We start from the raw sequence: 11834 nt of genomic DNA on the forward strand, positions 1-11834 counted from the left end.
GAGAGAGTATTCAAATCAGTCCAGGCACGGGGCTGGCAAATGCTAGGAAAGAGCTGCAGAAAAACCTGTGGTCCTTTCAGACTCATCAGTGTTTAAAATCCATACTGGTCGCAGGAAGATTCTGCCTTACGTGCACCAGAGACAAAAATCTGGATTCCTCAGAGAGAAGGGAATGCGGGCAGGGCCCTTGGCAGGGTGGGCCCTGCCTTCCCTGGGAGTGGGTGGAGGTGAACCAGAGAAGAGCTGCCACAGCATCCTTCCGATCCCCCCCCCCGGCCCCTCTGGATGGCGGGTGATCGACTCAGCGGCCTGCGGCAGCCTTCAGTTTGTCAGGAGACGGGTGTGGCGAGGGTAATTTTTCTGCAGAAGTGGAGCTGCTCAGGGCTGACTGCAGGTAGACAGTCTTGTGGAAGAGTCTGTTGCTTAAGAAAACCACCAAGGAGAAGAGGTGCAACTGGAAAAGGTATGCTTTGCCAGGGGTCTTTGCTTCATTGGCGCTGATAATGAATAAAGGAAAGAGGATAGAGATGAGGCAGCCACTGACAATGTAGGAGGACTGCATTGCTGTGAGGAAAGCCAGGGGCAAACCAAATCCGAAGTAGTAAGGCCAATTCCTTTCTATGTTTGATAACCGCTGGTGCATTTCAATTCCTTTATTGAACCAACGATATTCGAAGCAGTATAGTGAGTAGAGGAGAGACATATGCAGGAGACTAACCAGCTGACCAACAAGATGGATGGGAAAGAGACTCACAAACATCCCCTGGAGAAGGAAGAGAGCCTGAAGCAAGAGGTTGAAGAGCATGTCAGCAATTATTTTGCTGACACTAGGAAATGAGTGAGGTTTCCTCCCAGATACCTCGAATGCCAGGTCCGCTATATCCTGAAACCAAATCGTGTTGACGACTTTGCTGAGCACAAAGAGGGGGAGCACCCAGAGAGCACTGAAAATTGATGTGAGGAAGAACTCCAGCCACGACCAGACATCCCCGTGTAGCGATGGGTCACCAATAATCTGTTGGTTACAATGGGCCGTTACTGATTGAAGGACGGGAATAAACATTCAATAAAACAAGAGGAGACTGAACCAGAAAACTCCACCATTGCAAGTGCAGCACTGAAAAATTCTGCTAACAATACTCTATGCTCTGGGCTCTCCTCTGAGCCAGGATACTGCTTGCCCTTCTTCGACGCTGCTCCTCTCTTTTGTTGAATTCGAGCATCTAGCTTTGAAATGGTACAAATTCCCCAGATGGAGTCTTTGATTCCCCTGGCAAGGTCCTGCAGAAAGGTTTTGACACTGTCAGCCATCTCTTTACCGCCCAAACAATCAGCTACACAAAGGAGAGAGAAGTGTCCCCAGATTTTTCATCATGAAGGACCCAGCAGCTTCGCCACCGCGACTCCGGCTCTGGCTCCAGCCGGGTCTTTCGCCCACCGAGGGCCCGCTCCTCTCCTCCGAGCCCCTCCGCACCGGGTCGCACGCTCCCGCCCGGGCGCTGCCAGGGCCGGGGCCGCTGTGCCCACACTGGGCATGCCCGGGCAAGAGGTGCTTTTTTAAAGTGCATATTTGGGTATATTCATTCCCAACAAGTAACCCTATAGCACCTTCCTATTGATCTTAGAATTAAAAAAATAAAATAAATAAAATTCAATATGCTTGACATGACCTTCACCAATATACAGTTCACAAGAAAAGAGATGCAATCTTCAAATATATCAAAATATGCCAACTTGATTCATAATAAGAAAAGTACAAATTTTAATTACATTGAGCTAAAATTTCACACCTATCAAAAGAACAAAAAAAAATCAAAAATTTTGTCAATACAGCTGTGATGAGACTCTGAGGAAAACAGGTACTCTTAAATTCCTGATGGGAGTACAAAAATAGTACAATCTCTACCAATGGCAATTTGACAGTAAAGTGAAGTGAAGTCGTTCAGTCGTGTCCGATTCTTTGCAACCTCATGGACTACCTCAGTAGCCTACCGGACTCCTCTGTCCATGGGATTTTCCAGGCAAGAGTACTGGAGTGGGTTGCCATTGCCTTCTCCAGGGGAACTTCCCGACCCAGGGATCGAACCCGGGTCTCCTGCATTGTAAGCAGACTCTTTACCGTCTGAGCCACAAGGGAAGCCCACAATTTGACAGTATCTATCAAAATTTTAAATGCATTTGCACTTAGACTCAGCAATCCTTCTTGTGAGAATTTACTGTATAGACAGGTCTCTGCACTGAGAAATGACATATATAAAAGGGAAATATTAAAACTATATAACAAGTGGATATGATCCTTAAAATGTATGTGATGTGTCTATATGCTTGTATAGCAATAATTTTAAAATATTCCCTTTTATCTACACTATATCTTCTATGACTAACAAGTGATACAAATTGTAGGTGATAATCTATTCATTATGGGCTTCTAAGGTGTCTCAGTGGTAAAGAATCCATCTGCCAATGCAGGATTTCTATCCCTGGCTCTGGAAGATTCCCTGGAGGAAGAAATGGCAACCCACTCCAGTATTCTTGCCTGGAAAATTTCCATGGACAGAGGAGCCTGGTGGTCAACAGCCCAGTGGGTCACAAAGAGTCAGATATGACTGAGCACGTACGCAACCTAGTCATCAAATTATTCTAATAATTTCCAAATCATGTATTGGTTTTTAGAAATGTGAGCATGTTGCTCGTACAATGCAGTTGTCACTAGCTAAATGATACTGTCATCTGAGCCATGATTTGTCATTAAACTCTTCTTATACTTTCTCCATTAAATTGATCATCATTAAAAAAAATTGATCATTATTAGGTGCTGTGTCCTCTCAATAGAGAATTTTTCCTCAAAAGCAGTGATATTGTTCATGGTGTTAAAACTTTTCTTAGTTTGTTCTGAACTAACTGTTTATATTCAAAGTTCTAACTGTTATAATACTGTATAAGATTTTTTTTATTATTTCGGTTGTTTATTGGACTAGGTAACAAGGTCCTACGTTTTTATATAAAATCATTTAAATTGAATAGAAAAAATATACAGTGAATGAAATTGAGTATTTCTTTAGAAAATTTACTACTGATATCCTCCAGTTTAGTAGATGTGTGAGATTTTTATATATTATAGATTATCTCTATTATCAACCAAGTCATGAATATCGTTACTTTACATGTCATATTTGATTAATTGACTTAATGTTATTGATTTTTTTTTTTTTTTTTTTGCCTTCAACTCACATAGCTTTGTAAGCATCCTTTGACCAAGTTTCAGGATTCAATAAGCCAGAATAATTTTTTTTAATAGCATATTTTACAAGAGTTTATTCTGTCATCTGAAAACATTGAAGGCTGAGTCTGGGGGTTTGTTTCCTTTATTATTATTTTATTTTATTTTTGGCCATGCTGAATGTGGGATCTTAGTTCCCCAACCAGGGATTGAACCCCTTGCCCTTGGCAGTGAAAGCTCAGAGCCTTAACCACTGGACCACCAGGGAAGTCCCAAAGTTGAAGTTTATTATATGTTTTGTTTTTGTTCAAATAACCTCTTTGACTTGCTCCAACAAAATGTGCTGGGTCCTTGGCCCTAAGTCCCTTGCTGCTGCTGCTGTTAAGTTGCTTCAGTCGTGTCCGACTCTGTGCAACCCCATAGACGGCAGCCCACCAGGCTCCTCCGCCCATGGGATTTTCCAGGCAAAAGTACTGGAGCAGGAATGGTGAAACCCACTGCATGTATAGCTTCCAACCTGGCCCCACTCTGTCTTGGAGACACATGTTTGTATGTGGGGGAGAGTGAGGCATGAATGCTTCCCCACTCGGATGGGGGTGCTTTCTGACTTACCTATTACCCTCTGTAATTAGTGACAATTGCCCTGCCCCTTGGGTCACATTTTCTTTGTTGGGTTCCCAGATAAAGGGTAGTTCTAGGGACCAGGAGCGTACACTGACCCCTGGTTCTGTATAGCAGTATGAGTCATACCTTGTCAACAGAGACCACGATCCCAAGACCATAATCAGTGACCCACCTAGAATTCCCTGAGGGTCCAGTGGTTAGGACTCTGCACTTCCTCTGCAGGGGCACGATCCCTGATCAGGGAACTAGGATACCACAAGCTGCATGATGGGGCCAAAAAAACCCCCAGAGACCCACCTTTTACTTTAGCCACCAAGCCACAGAGATGGCACAAGTCCGAGGTCAACAGGTCAGTCTAAGCTCTCCTGTGTGGTTGCAATGGCTAGGAATCTAGCTTTATACTCTCTCATGGATGTATGGTTGTATGCATGTAAATTTGAATTAAGGCCATAGTCTAAGTGAAATGGCAACCCACTCCAGTACTCTTGCCTGGAAAATTTCATGGATGGAGGAGCCTGGAGGACCATTATAGTCCATGGGGTCTCAAATAGTTGCACACGACTAGGCGACTTCACTTTCTTTCTTTAAGCAGAACAGTCCACCTACAGCACAAAGAAGGAAGCTCAGGTTATCTGAAACAACCCCTCTGGGACTTAGTCATTTGGCTGAGTCCAGGAGCCTGGGGTTCGTGAATGAGGTCACTACTGCAGCCTGGCCTCATATGGCTGATTGGGCTTCTGCTGATGGGGTCTAATCTGAGTTTCTGATAGGATGGTCTATTCATGTGAAAATTCAAATTCATTTACAAATGTGGAGCATTGAGGGGTTGGATTGTTGGGAAAGGCAGCCACCTTGGGCCCTGAGAGCCCCTGTCTATGCTTGCTGGACTCAATCAAACTACCTGGAACTGAGCAGTCTCTGCAGCTTATCACGAAGATGACAGGGCAGGTCAAGGAGACCACAGGAGGCCGATGCGCCCATTCATTCTCCAGGGGATGAGACTGGCTTGCTGCTCGTTTCAGAAAGTGCCGGGCCCTTGCAGCCGGGGTGGGAAACAGTATGGCGGTTTCTCAAAAAACTAAAAATAGCAGTTCTATGCTGGGTACATATTTGAAAAAAAAACAAAAACACTAATTCGAAAACACACATGCACCCCAATTTTCATAATAGCTTTATTTATAATTGCTTAGGTATGGAAGCAATCGAAAAGATCATCAACAGATGAATGGATAAAGATGTGGTACATATATACAATGGAATACTACTGAGGCATGAAAAAGAACAAAATTTTGCCATTTGCAACAACATGGATGGATTTGGAGGGCATTATGCTAAGTGAAGTAAGTCACACAGAGAAAGACAAATACTGGGCAACTTCCCTGGCAGTCCAGTGATTAGGGCTCTGTGCTTCCACTGCAGGGGGCAGGGATTCAATCCCTGGTTGCATGCTGTGTGCTAAGTGCTTCAGTCATGTCTGACTCTGTGTGACCCAATGGACTGGAGCCCACCAGACTCCTCTGTCTGTGGGATTCTCCAGGCAAGAATACCAGAGTGGATTGCAATTTCCTACTCCTGGAAATTGCAGGTCAGGGGATCCTGACCCAGGGATCAAACCCACATCTCTTAAGTCTCCTGCATGAAAAAGTGGGGTCTTTACCATGGTGCCGCCTGGGAAGCCCTGGTCCCAGGTTGGGAAACTAAAATCCTTCATGCCTCACAGTGCAGCCAAAAAAAAGATAACCCCAAAGAAAAACACTTGAAAATTACAATAAAGATACGTCTATAGATCCAGTATCTGAAACCTCTGAGGTCTGTTTTTTTTTAATCTATTGTTCTACTGATTTTGTTCATGTTAACTCCTCACGTGCTTGTTGTGTGTTTGTGTTTACATATGTGCATGAACTGGGTTGTCACTGTATTTGGAACATTCCTTATAGAAACAATTGCAGGCTGAGAGTAGTTTTATCTTCCTCCAGAGACTAAGTCCAGAGGGGACTTACTGTTTTGCTTTTGCCAAACACCTGGAGAGATTTGCAATCTAGGATGCCCTTAGTACAATTTCAGAGATTGTGATGGTATGGAGTTGAGGTGCTTTCTTTCTTTCTTTTCTTTTTTTTGTGGCCAAGCTGCTTGTGGGATCTTAGTTCCAAAACCAGGGATCAAACCCATGCCCTTTGCAGTGGCAGCATGGATCTCTAATCATCAGCCCACCATGGAATTCCCAATGGACTCATTTAAACCCATTCAGGTGTTAGGTAGAATGATTTTTAAGTGATTATGTCCAACTTTTCCTCAAAAATAAGATTGATCTGAATTACCCAGGCTTCCCAGGTGGCGCTAGTGGTAAAGAACCTGTCTGCCAATGCAGGAAATGAAAGAGATGCTGGTTGGATCCCTGGGATGGGAAGATCCCCTGGAGAAGGAAATGGCAACCCATTCCAGTATTCATGCCTGGAGAATCCCATGGACAGAGGTAGGCTACAGTCCATGGGGTCGCAAAGAGTCGGACACGACTGAAGTAACTTAGCACATGCACCCAGTCCATAATAATCTGAAGCACAAAACTATCAATATTTTTATTCTAGAAATGCAAATTATTTGTCTGATTTTATACTGATTCTTGCATGTCAATAAATTCTCCAGTCTCTGTAGATTTGGACGCAGTAATAAAAAGCTACCCCAAGCTGTGATGGATTATGGTTGTTGTTTCTTCTTCCTCCCAGGAAAGGAAGATTCACATTTAAACTATTTAAAAGAAATGTTCAGAACCATCCAACATTTCTTGTTTCTTCATTTTGGTGTTTGTTTTTAACATTTTACTCTAAGTCTTAAATTTACAGGTATCAAAGCACTGCATGCATCTGACTGAACAAGAATGAAAATGAACCAATAAAAGCTCAGTGCAAACTAAAATATATACAAGCAGTAGAAGCTAGGTAATTAGATGAGAACGATAAACTGGCAAATGTTCTAAAATACAAAACGTTCTGTAAAGAAGGCTCAATGCAGCTAGAGTCCCCCTGCAGCATGGGCCATCCTCCCAGCTGGTCCTGACATTGCTAATCAACCAGGAGGTCCTGTCAGCCTACAACCACAGCTTGAACTGAAGAATTCAAGCAGAGTTTTGTAAGTATATTGATCGTTACAGATGCGGTGTAATGATTTAACTATTTACCAGGCACCACACAAGCATTTCAGGAGAAGGCGATGGCACCCCACTCCAGTACTCTTGCCTGGAAAATCCCATGGACGGAGGAGCCTGGTAGGCTCCGTGGGGTAGCGAAGAGTCGGACACGACTGAGCGACTTCCCTTTCACTTTTCACTTTCATGCGTTGGAGAAGGAAATGGCAACCCACTCCAGTGTTCTTGCCTGGAGAATCCCAGGGACGGGGGAGCCTGGTGGGCTGCCGTCTATGGGGTTGCACAGAGTCGGACACGACTGAAGCAACTTAGCAGCAGCAGCACACAAACATTTCAATATTTTAACCATTGGTTCAGCCCTGCCCTTGCTGTGCTCTTGACACTCTTGCTGTGCCCTTGACAGTCTTGCCTAATCATCAGCCCTGGGTTGGTAAGATCATTCATTATAGTCTTGTTTGTGATAGCCAGAGTCTGGAAACAGCCCAAGTGTAATAAGGAAGGGACTGGCTGATAAACTCTGCTACACCCCATCATGTACTAGAAAGCTCACAGAAGAAAGCTCTCTATGGACTGATTAAACTACAGAACACTTTTTAAAATATAATTTATATTTTTTAATTATTTATTTATTTATTGGCCATACTTTCATAATTGTATGATATTCTTGATGAATTGTTCCTTTGTCAATATAGAATGTGTTTCTTTATATCTAGTTATGTTTGTTTGTTAAAACTCTATTTTGGTGGAAATATATATACGTAGTTATGACTGATTTGAGTTGTTGCACAGAAACCAAAACAAAGTAAAGCAATTATCCTCCAGTTATATGTAAAGTAATTAATTTAAAAATACAGTATTTTGTAGAACAGACTTGTAGTTATTAAGGGGTAGGGGAGGTGGGGGAGTGAAGGATTGGAGGCTCGGGATTAATAGATGAAAACTAGTATATATAGGTTGGATAAGCACAAGGTTCTTGTTACAGCACAGAAAACTATATTCAATACCTTACGATAAACCATAATGGAAAAGTATGAATATATATACATGCAACTGAGTGCTTTCTTGTATAGCATAACTTAACACAACACTGTACTCAATAAAAATAATTTTTTGGTCTATTTTGTCTAATACTAGTTTAGTATACCATCCGTCTTATGGTTAGTTTGCATGATATACATTTTTCATCTTCTCATTTCCAAAATACATGTCCCTTTGAATCTAAAGTGTATAGCCTATAAATATCAAATGTGCTGTGCAAAAAAAAAAAAAAAACTAGATTCTGCAGCATGCAGAATCTAGTTTCCTCACCAGGGATCAAACCCAGGGCCCCTGCAGTGGGAGCACAGAGTCTTAGCCACTGGGCCACCAGAGAAGTCCCCCAAACACTTTTTTAAGTGAAAAAGGTAAGATGCAGAGTATAGTATATCCTCTTTTAGTAAAAGAGGGGTGTGAATGAATAAGAATGCATATCCATATTTGGTTGTATTTACTCACCCAAAAAGGATACATAAAAAGCTAATAAAGCGTATTACTTGTAGGGCATATGCTAAGACACTTCAGTTGTGTCCAACTCTTTGCGACCCCATGGACTGTAGCCTGTCAGGCTCCCCTGTCCATGGGATTTTCCAGGCATGAATACTGGAGTGGGTTGCCATTTCCTTCTCCAGGGGATCTTCCCAACCGAGGGATAGAACTGGCATCTCTTACGTCTCCTACATTCAGTTCAGTTCAGTTCAGTTCAGTCACTCAGTCGTGTCTGACTCTTTGCAACCCCATGGACTGCAGCACGCCAGGCCTCCCTGTCCATCACCAACTCCCAGAGCTTACTCAAACTCATGTCCATCGAGTCGGTGATGCCATCTAACCATCTCATCCTCTGTCGTCCCCTTCTCCCACCTTCAATCTTTCCCAGCATCAGGGTCGTTTCCAATGAGTCAGTTCTTCACATCAGGTGGCCACAGTATTGGAGTTTCAGCTTCAGCATCTGTCCTTCCCATGAATATTTAAGACTGATTTCCTTTAGGATTGACAGGTTGGATCTCCTTGCAATCCAAGGGACTCTCAAGAGTCTTCTCCAACACCACAGTTCAAAAACATCAACTCTTCAGCACTCAGCTTTCTTTACAATCTAGCTCTCACATCCATATATGGTTACTGAAAAAACCATAGCTTTGACTGGATGGACTTTTGTTGACAAAGTAATGTCTCTGCTTTTTAATATGCTGTCTAGGTTGGTCATAACTTTTCTTCCAAGGAGTAAGCGTCTTTTCATTTCATGGCTGCAACCACCATCTGCAGTGATTTTGGAGCCCCCAAAAATAAAGTCTATTTCCACTGTTTCCGCATCTATTTCCCATGAAGTGATGAGACCAGATGCCATGATCTTAGTTTTCTGAATGTTGAGTTTTAAGCCAACTTTTTCACTCTCCTCTTTCATTTTTATCAAGCGGCTCTTTACTTCTTCTTCGTTTTCTTCCATAAGGGTGGTGTCATCTGCATATCTGAGGTTATTGATATTTCTCCTGGCAATCTTGATTCCAACTTGTGCTTCATCCAGCCCAGCATTTCTCATGATGTACTCTACATATAAGTTAAATAAGCAGGGTGACAATATACAGCTTTCACGTACTTCTTTCCCGATTTGGAACCAGTCTGTTGTTCCATGTCCAGTTCTAATTGTTGCTTCCTGACCTGCATACAGATTTCTCAAGAGGCAGGTCAGGTGGTCTGGGATTCCCATCTCTTTCAGAATTTTCCAGTTTGTTGTGATCCACACAAAGGCTTTGACATAATCAATAAAGCAGAAACAGATGTTTTCTGGAACTCTCTTGCTTTTCTGATGATCCAAAGAATGTTGGCAATTTGATCTCTGGTTCCTCTGCCTTTTCTAAAACCAGCTTGAACATCTGGAAGTTCACGGTTCACGTACTACTGAAGACTCGCTTGGAGAATTTTGAACTTTACTAGTGTGTGAGATGAGTGCAATTGTGTGGTAGTTTGAGCATTCTTTGGCATTGCCTTTCTTTGGGATTGGAATGAAAACTGACTTTTTCCAGTCCTGTGGCCACTGCTGCGTTTTACAAATTTGCTGGCATATTGAGTGCAGCACTTTCACAGCATCATCTTTCAGGATTTGAAATAGCTCCACTGGAATTCCATCACCTCCACTAGCTTTGTTCGTAGTGATGCTTTCTAAGGCCCACTTGACTTCACATTCCAGGATGTCTGGCTCTAGGTGAGTGATCACACCATCATGATTAGCTGGGTCGTGAAGATCTTTTTTGTATAGATTTTCTGTGTGTTATTGCCACCTCTTCTTAATACCTTCTGCTTCTGTTAGGTCCATACCATTTCTGTCCTTTATTGTGCCCATCTTTGCAGGAAATGTTCCTTTGGTATCTCTAATTTTCTTAAAGAGATCTCTAGTCTTTCCCATTCTATTGTTTTCCTCTATTTCTTTGTGCATTGATCGCTGGGGAAGCCTTTCTTATCTCCTTGCTATTCTTTGGAACTCTGCCTTCAAATGGGTATATCTTTCCTTTTCTCCTTTGCTTTCGCTTCTCTTCTTTTCTCAGCTATTTGTAAGGCCTCCTCAGACAGCCATGTTGCTTTTTTGCATTTCTTTTCCTTGGGGATGGTCTTGATCCCTGTTTCCTGTACAATGTCACGAACCTCCGTCCATAGCTCTTCAGGCGCTCTATCAGATCTAATCCCTTGAATCTATTTTTCACTTCCACTATATAATCATAAGGCATTTGATTTAGGTTATGCCTGTTTATGGGGTCGCAAAGAGTGGAACAGGACTGAAGTGATTTGGAACGTAGTGTTTCCCCCTGGGTGCTAGGCTGCTTGTGTCCACCAGGGGGCAGAGAGAAGCCAGGCGTCCAGACACAGGCTCCATGTTTGCCTGAACTTCCAGCCTTTCTTTCTGGTGAGAGATCTTGGTATCAGGGATCTGACCCCCGTTTCTCATGTTACAATAGGATAAACCTGGTGAGGGAGGGATAGTGACTGACCCAGGTGGCAGAGCCAGTTAGGAGCACAAGGGGGACCAGAACCAGGCACTGCCTGGGGAGAAGGCTTCTCTCAGTGGTGCTGGGAGCTTTTTCTAGGGAACCCCTCCTGAGTCCTTGCCCTGCGGTCTAGAGCTGGTTCGGGCCGTGAAGAGGGACCGCCTCTGGAATGGCCTTCCTTCATCCAGCCCAGGGAATATCCAGGTCAGGGGAACAGCGTTTGGCCTGGGAATCAGGGGCCAAGGGTCATGGTCAGGGATTTTCCTCCCAGGCCTTGTTGCTCTGCATAAGCCACCGCACCTTGGATCTGCACACACAGAAACGAGAAGCAAGTGGGGGTTGAAGTTCCCTGCTCCACTTGGCACAGCTGGGGGCCCTGGAGGAAGGCTGGGTCCACCTGGAGAAAGCAGCTTCCTTTTCTGAACCATCAGAAGCACCACTTGGGCTTAAGTGCCCCGGATGACAGCGGTCACTAGGGCACAGGGGCGGGGAAAGGTGTGCTGCTGGCTGGGGCTGGGAGTTGGACCTGGGGCTCTGGGGTTTTTTGACTGAAAGAGCTGTGGTGAGGTGGTCTCGTGCCCAGATTCATGCTTCTGAAATCTTTTCACAGGAAGGAGGGGAGAAAGGAGAAGGAATGGGCCATCGGCTGGCTATCCCCTCAGGAGGCTGGACCTCCCCTCTGAGGAGCTTCCAGCTTTGCTCAAGACATGTCCACCAAGAGCCAGGCCACTGCCCTGAGGGGGGTGTCCAGAGTCTTCAACCTTTCACTCTCCTGGGCCCCTGTGAAGACATCTGGGGGGAGAGTGGCAGTAACCGGAAGTCCAGGCAGCCCCGA

At 44.0% G+C, this 11834-nt stretch overlaps 1 pseudogene; it reads right to left on the reverse strand.

Annotated features, from left to right (window-relative positions):
• Window positions 1-423: 423 nt before the first annotated feature.
• On the reverse strand, window positions 424-1422 carry LOC102282022 (etoposide-induced protein 2.4 homolog; annotated as a pseudogene).
• Window positions 1423-11834: the final 10412 nt, after the last annotated feature.

This window comes from Bos mutus, chromosome 3, assembly GCF_027580195.1.
Source record: "Bos mutus isolate GX-2022 chromosome 3, NWIPB_WYAK_1.1, whole genome shotgun sequence".
Lineage (NCBI taxonomy): Eukaryota > Metazoa > Chordata > Mammalia > Artiodactyla > Bovidae > Bos > Bos mutus.